The following is an 8,791-nucleotide window of genomic DNA, read 5'->3' as shown; positions in this document are numbered from 1 at the left end:
TCATTATAAATAGTATTTTATAACCTTTTCTCTCTCTTTTCATATTTCTCTTTAAAAGAAACTCTTTTCGAATTTAATTGAATACTAAAAAATCTTTTAAGGTTTGCCAATTAGAAGTTGATGTTAATCTAAAGAAGGAAAGACACTACTAGAAAAATGATCTTTACTAATACTTATCTTGTGACACTTTATTTAAAAGTATCAGTATGTACATACATTTGGACAATTTTCTGCATTTAATAGATAGGTATCACTAATTACTAATACTAAAATATTAGTATCTTTAGTAGTAGCGATCAATGACACTGAGGTATCAACAACAAAAAATTATCATTTTAATTTTGTTTCAATCCAAATTCGAACCCAAGAACTCTTGGACCTAAAGCTTCTGTATTGAATTAAAAGACCACTAGGCTATGAATTATTTTTTGTATTTTTAAAACAATGCTTTTTAAGTGGATAAAAACAAAACAAATGGACAAATTTTATCCAAATTATAACATAAACTTTTCAACTCTCTCTACCAAAATATTCGTTCCCTCCTAAGCTCCCTAGATCTAAAAAATCCCTAACATCCAAATTGTCGAAAAGTGCTCAGCCATGATCCTGTCAAACTAGTGGCACAGGTCCGTTATTTGCCTTCAAAATCCTAACTTCTTCCTTCTTTTCTTATTTTATGATTTTGGGTCTCTATTATTTTCATCAAATCTTAAGTTTTTTTTAAATTGTACTTTTAGGTTTAAATAAGTGATTTGCAGAAGAGCTTTTATGTTTCTTTAAGGTATAGATTTAGCTTTTATTGTGTTTTTTTCTCTGCTACTTTCTTTTCTTTTATTGGAACCAGATAACCTTTATTGTATCTACTTAGGAAAATATTGTGTTTAAGGTGATTGTTTTAGTGCAAATTTTATTGAACTCGCAAGTGCACGAATCTATTGTAGTATAGATAAATGGTGACGAGTGTCGATCCCACGAGGAGGTGGATTTTAATTGTGTGTAGAATTAATTTTCTAAATGGGTGGTTGGATTTGTGGTGAAAATGATTTGGATTATCCTAAAATTCAAATTAAAATGGCAAGAATAAATTGAAGTGAAAATCTATTAAAATGACGTACTTGGGTATCTAGATCTACATCAACATGCATCATGGGCTAAAAATTCCTTATTAATGCCAATTAAATCATGAGGGGGGAATCCACACCTCATGAACCACACTCTAATCAATATGGTGCTAAGAGCTTATCGTGCCAAATAATAATAATCTTGTACTAGGGAGCCGATGAAACCAGGGAGGTATCTAGACAAAATTATTATTATTTGTCGACGAGAAGTCAAAACATCCACAAAAACTAGAGGGGAAGAGAAAATAAATTTACCAAATAAAACCCATGACACATGTTGAGACTTCACCTTCAACCCAAGCTTGAAAGAAAATTAGCTACTCATAATTGAACTAGGGGCAAAATAGAAATTTATTAAAATACGTAGAAAATACAAGATGGAGAAAGAATTACAGAAAATGGAGCCCAAAAATAGATTCAGAGATGCTAAATTAGGGGGGGAGGGGAGGCCCCCTTTTTATAGATACATTGAGTAAATCATGGTCATCAGATTAAAAACAATTTGGATGCTCATGATTGCGCCATGTCATCAGTTAACTGTATGCGGTTTGACCACACGGTTTGAACAGTGATACAGTTTGACCACGCGGTTTGAACAGTCAACCGGCTTGAACAGTGACGCGGTTTCGTTGAAAATAATCCTGTGTATATGCATGTACTGTACACGTAATTTTTGGTCTACTAACATGCTGCCACGTCACCGATCAACAGTGCATAAGAATTTTCTCTAATGGAATCGTGACACCTCATCAGTCAATGCCACATCATCGGTCAATGCCACGTCATCGATCCGTCTATGTGAACAGTGTCATAAATAGTAACGTAGACAATACTGTACATGTGAATAGTACCGTACATGTGAACAGTGACATTTTTCCTTTTATACTCCTCCTAAAGTTTTCGACTGTCCTGAGTTCAAAAGTAATGTCCGTTTTGCCATCTGATTTCTCGTTCATTGTGAAATGACCATGATGCCCCTAAAATATATAAAATACTTAATTAAAATAAAACACATATAATTAAATCACAAGAAACTTAAATGCATAAAAGTAAGGGTGTTAGTAAGACTTGAAATATAAAATGACGATTTTTTCCTTTATAAATATATATTTTTTAACACTCAACAACCCCCCAACCAGCTTATTACTAGTCACTAGCAAATTAAGCGAAAACAAAATTCAAACTCAAAATGATTTTTTTTTAAAACATTCTTGTTTATTCAATCAGATTAATGATAACAATCAAATAAAAGTATAAGCATTATCCTCAGTCTACAGAAACATCACACCCACATCAACCATCCACATGAATCAGCATAGTAGACTTTGTCATAGCTACTTTCAAGAATGACATGTTAAACCCCAAAATCTCACTAGAAGTAGTGACACTCTCACAAGGAAATCAAACCCAAAAAATAGTCACTCCAATGAACGGTAATTGAGAGAAAATAATAAGGAAGTAATATCACATGCTCTCACCGTGATGAAAGAAATATGCCCTCAGTTTAGAAACAATACGATCTCAAATCAAATAAAATGCTAGTCAACCCAATTTATTTATTTATTTTTTATTTATATGTATCACTACATCTTTTTAGCCTATATAACTAGCTTTTACTTCAGACTGTAGTTCCCTAAAATCAAGAAGGATTTTTATTAGGACGTAACATAGGTTAGGGTCATGGCTTAAAAATGAGGGGAAATAAGGAAAACAAAGTGTATGTTTGAGAAAAAAAAAATAGAAAGGCTCAAAGTTTTTTTTTTCTTTTTTTTTAAACAACAATTTTTTTTTGTTTTTGTTTTTTTTTTGCACAACTTCACTGAACAAAATAATTATTTACTTTTTTTCTCAAATATAAATAGGTGATGGAACTTGTAAGATATCAGGTAATACTCCAAATCGGAGTGGGTCAAGATGATAAGTTCGACAAATAATTTTTTTTTTTAAAGGCTGAAAAGGGTTAACTATGGATGTTTCATAAAAGAGATGACTAAAAAGGCTCAAACGGGTCAAAGATGGCATTTCCATCGTCTTTTAGGGTTTTAAATAATCTTCCATATCTACTAGTTAGATGAACCTCAAGATGTAGCGACATACATTTTTTTCTTTTTTTTATCTTACAATTTTTTTTTAGAGGGTTGACTCAAAAGAAATCTAGAGATCGTATATAAAATAATTAACTGTTACGCTCCATGAAGAATGGGCAAAAATGGTTACTCTCCAAGAAAAATGACAGGCTCAAAAACTCACTTGAAATCTATTATGACATGTGCATTCCTTCAAGCAACTCATATTTATCTCCGACATCAACATGTAAAGTTAACAAACATGGCGTAACATCACTTAAGACCAAAGATAATACAAATACTAAAATTTGAAAGTCATCATGTCATCAAATATTAAAATAAATCACATATTTTTTTTTTAAACGACAATCTACCCCCCAACCTATTCTAAATATGAAAAGAAAATATGCATGCAGAAAGGTGAAAATGATGCAGAAAAACTAATTAGAAAAGTTATACTTAAAATGATAGAAAAAAAAAATGGTTTTTTTTTTAACTAAGAAGATGCGTTTCTAGAGGCACTACACTCCATATTCAGCCATCTTCGACTAAAAAATTTGAAAGTGTATATTTATAAAGGAGAAATTAAAAAGAAGAAGAAAAATGATTGTCAAAACTTAATAAAGAAAAAAAATGTCTGAAATTTTTTTTGGTTTATTTTTTTTATTTTTTTTCAAACAAAGAAGATGCGTTTCTAGAGTAACTACACTCCATATTCGACCATCTTCAACATAAAAAGTTAGCCACGATTAGTCTCTACAACAAAAAAATTAGTAAAAACTTAACCAAGATTCCACAATTGTCGACTATTCCCTCTCCCCAACCAGAACGAAACATTGTCCTCAATGTTTTAAAGGAAATAAGTAGAGTTTAGAAGACATTACCTGGGTGGTGCAACACAGAAGAAAATATTTACAAGCGGAGAGTTAAATCTAATTTGTACTTCTTACTGCGGCTACTGTTATCATCATTATTTGGACACTCCAACACCAAGGTCCTGGGATCTGGCTCTAATCGATAAGCTTGTAACAGATCAAGTAGCTCATTAGCAGTATGAGCACAAATAAAAAGCTTTTTCGCTGTAGAAGAAATGAAATAGTTTTTTATTGCATGGTTAAGAAATGCGATAAAGCCATCATAAAAATTATTGACATTTAACAAACCGATGAGTTTCTAGTAAATGTGCAGATGGGCCCAAGATACTAATGTGATAAGTGCCTCTAGGGTTGCAAGATCTCCTAGTAAGAAAATAAAAGCATCAGCATGATTAAGCATTTAAGTTATTCTTTCTTGCATACCTGAGACAACTAACTCTTCTCCAGTCGGTGAGTCAGACAAACTGCCCCAAGGTTTTAGGGCTCTTGGGATGATGCCTAACACTTGACTTCTTCTGACAAAAGCAGCTTCTGAGACCAATTTTGATAATCCTCGGTTACCTCCTCCATACACAAAGTGTAATTTTCTCTCTGCTATGTTTTGACCAAGATCTATGGCTGCCTCAACGAACTCTTTATGTTTGCCATAGTAAAATACAGAAAGCACACAAATGTTCTTGAATTGTTTCTTTGGAGTAGCTGCCATTGGGATACTTCTAAAAAATAATTTGTGAGTGCTTGCCAAAAAATCATATTTAAGAATCTTGGTGACAGTGAGTCACAGCTGTGTATGAGGTAGCATGTCAGTGTCAATTAATGCGTAAAGCACATGGCTCGATAGTTAAAAACCGAACAATAAAAAGGAAAAAAATGATAAAATAAAATTATTAAAGACAATAATGCAAATGATAAAACAACAGTGAAATAAAACAACAGTAAAGTAAAAGGATATTTACAGGTAGTTGCGACTGTGGCTTATATCTTCCTATGATTTTACGTCCAGAAACGGCTTGAACGCCCTCTATGGGTTGAGGATAGGTTTCCCATCCAGTTTTCTTATGAACTGGCAAACATGGTCGTTTATAGTTAGATTCTCGAGACTATATCGTGCATGCTCTTTCTGGAATAATGGCCATAACTGGAGAATCGCTCCTTGTACATATCCACTGGGATGCGTTTCAAGAGACAAAAGGATATCATCTAATGACTCCTTATTCAAGCCATCCTTAATGAATTGAATCTTATTTTCCCTGTTATCAGACACCATTCGTAAAGAATATGATTTTTTATCGCAACTCATTCTGGCACACTTATGACAAGCAACAGAAATTCTTCGAGCTCTTCGTTTTCTTGCATAATTTCCTTTACCACAACCAGGCATGTATGCAATAAATTTTGGAGGTAAGTCATCTGCCAATTGTACTTTAGTCTCGATTAACTAACGGATGTCAGCATATATGTTATTCCTCATGAGCAATCGCATGCGTTCGGACCGATCTTTATAGATTGTAAGGAGGGCATTCTGAGGAAGTGAAGGGAATCGATTGTGAAGTTTCGCTAGAATCTCATTTATGTCTATACCTTCGCCTCAGAATATCAGTTATTCTAGAAAACTGAAGTAACCAACTTGATTGTCACGGAGTACCGTTATCCGCCACTTCACTAGGGTAACAAACTAAAGCACACAAATAGAAAAACAAACTAAAACACACAAAGAAAATTAAAATCGTCCTCTTGTTGAATTTACCTCAAGCTCCAACTGGATGTTGTAGACACCTCTCTCAATGTCTCTGAGTTGGCTTTCTAAATCATCAACATGGGATACTAACTCTGGTGGTTGCAGAGCTCAAATACGATGTATTTTACAAAATTGAATCTACCTTTTGAGATGAGATTTTACATGTTGAAGTGGTCTAAGAATGTCCAGGAGGAACTGTTTAGCTATGACACTCATGATTAATAATGATAAGAGAAAACTTAATGGTTAAAAAAACACACTTATACAAAAATAATTTCAATTAGCAAAAGAATAATAAAAGGAAAGAAAGAAAAAAATCAAATCACCGAAAAGAAAGAAAAAACTCAATTCAAATCTGGTGGTTCACTCAAATTTATTTCGGTGTCCTCTCCATGTGGTTGGTACTCTAGATATGGCTTTAATCTTTGACCATTAACTTTAAACGTGACACCGTTCTTTGGGTCCTTAATTTCAATTGCCCTATGTGGAAAAATAGTATGAACAATAAAAGGGCCAGACCATCGAGAGCGTAACTTACCTAGGAATAGGTGCAAGCGAGAATTGAATAAAAGTACTTTCTGACCTGGAGTGAAAGATTTTCTCATAATTTGCTTGTCATGAAAAACTTTCATTCGCTGCTTGTAAATTTTGACATTTTCGTATGCATCATTTCGAATTTCTTCAAGTTCTGCCAGTTGTAATCTTCTTTCTGAGCTAGCTTGCTGCATGTCAAAGTTGAATTTCTTGATGGCCCAATATGCACGATGCTCGAGTTCCACAGGTAGGTGGCAAACGTTTCCATAAATTAGCATGTAGGGTGACATCCCAATCGGGATCTTGAAAACTGTTCTATATGCCCATAATGCATCATTAAGTCTTAATGACCAATCTTTTCTGTCCGGCCTCACCGTCTTTTCTAATATGTGCTTTATTTCTCGATTGGAGATCTCAACTTGGCCATTGGTTTGCAGATGATATGGGGTCGCCACTTTATGAGTGATGGAATACTTTGTCAAAAGAGCTTTGAATGCTTTGTTACAAAAGTGGGCACCACCATCACTGATTATTGCTCGAGAGAATCCAAAACGTGAAATAATGTTGCTTTTCAAAAATCCTATCACCACCTTGTGATCATTGGTTCTATATGGAATTGCTTCTACCCATTTCGATACGTAGTCAAAAGCAACCAATATGTATTGATGGCCAAAAGAAGAGAGAAAAGGTCTCATGAAGTCGATACCCCATACATAAAAAATCTCAACCATTAAAATTGGATTTAGTGGCATCATATTCCTTCGTGTAATGCTCCCCATTCGTTGACACCTATTACATGAAGAACAGAAAGTGTAAGCATCTCGAAATATAGTTGGCTAATAGAAACCACATTGTAAAACTTTAGTAGCTGTTTTCTTAGTACTGAAATGCCCTCCACAAGCTTGTTCATCTTAAAATGAAATGATATTTTCTGAATTTCACTTTCTGGGACACATCGTCTAATAATTTGATCTACACAATACTTGAAAAGATAAGGGTCATCCTAAAAGAAATTCTTTATTTCTGTAAAAAAAATTGGCTTTGTCTTGCTTGGTCCAATACTCTGGAAGTTGACATGTGACAAGATAATTAACGATATCAGCATACCATGGTAATACTTCCACACTCATCAATTATTCATCTAGAAATGACTCATTCAATGTTAATGGCTCTGTAATTGTGTCAAAATGGAGAAGAAAGAGATGGTTAGCCACAACATTTTCTATGCCTTTCTTATCTTTAAATTCCAAATCAAATTCCTACAAAAGTAACACCCAACGAATTAGTCTAGCTTTTGCATCTTTCTTTGTGAGAAGATATTTAAGAGCAGCATGCTCGGTGAACACAATTATTTTACAACCAATGAGATAAGATCGAAATTTTTCTAATGCAAACACTACTGCTAGCATTTCTTTTTCAGTAGTTGAATAATTCAACTGTGCATCATTCAATGTCATACTAGCATAGTAAATAACATGAGGAATTCGATCAATTTTTTATCCTAATACTGCTCATACTGCATAATCAGATGCATCACACATGAGCTCAAATTGTAAGCTCCAGTTTGGGGGCTGAATGATGGGTGATGATGTCTACAACTGCTTTAATTTTTCAAATGCCATAAGACATGAATTATTAAAGATAAAAGGTACATCCTTAGCAAGTAGATTACAAAAGGGTCTAGAAATTTTGCTAAAATCTTTAATGAAACGTCTATAAAAACCAGCATGCCCAAGGAAAGATCTTACTTCTCTGACTGTTTTAGGTGGAGGACTAATGTTAGATGATGTAAACATTGATCCACCTTTGCTTTGTCAACCTCAATACCTTTGCTCGAAATGATGTGACTGAGAATAATACCTTGTTTTACCATCAAATGAAACTTCTCCCAATTTAAGACTAAGTTCTTCTCGATACATCTCTACAGAACTAGTGTTAGATGATGTAAATATTGATCAAACGAGTCACTAAAAATAGAAAAGTCATCCATAAAGACTTCAAGGAATCGTTCAACCATATTAGAAAAAATGCTTAACATGCATCGTTGAAATGTAGCAGGTGCATTATATAATCCAAATGGCATCCTTCCATATGCAAAAGTGCCAAAAGGGCAAGTGAAAATGGTATTCTCTTGATCTTTTGGTGCTATGAGAATCTGATTATATCCTGAGTAGCCATCTAGAAAGCAATAAAATTCATGGCCTTTTAATCTATCAAGCATTTGATCGATAAATGGTAAAGGAAAATGGTCTTTACGTGTGACAGAATTTAACTTTCTATAATCAATGCATACACGCCATCCTGTAGTCACTCTAATGGGTATCAATTCATTATCGGCATTCGTAATTACTGTGACTCTTGACTTTTTGGGGACAACTTGTACAAGACTGACCCATGCACTATCAGAAATTGAGTAAATGATAACTGCATCTAATAGCTTAAGGACTTCAGTTCTAA

This window comes from Citrus clementina, unplaced genomic scaffold (genome assembly GCF_000493195.1).
Source record: "Citrus clementina cultivar Clemenules unplaced genomic scaffold, Citrus_clementina_v1.0 scaffold_2, whole genome shotgun sequence".
Taxonomy (NCBI): domain Eukaryota; kingdom Viridiplantae; phylum Streptophyta; class Magnoliopsida; order Sapindales; family Rutaceae; genus Citrus; species Citrus x clementina.
This window is presented reverse-complemented; position numbering follows the sequence as displayed.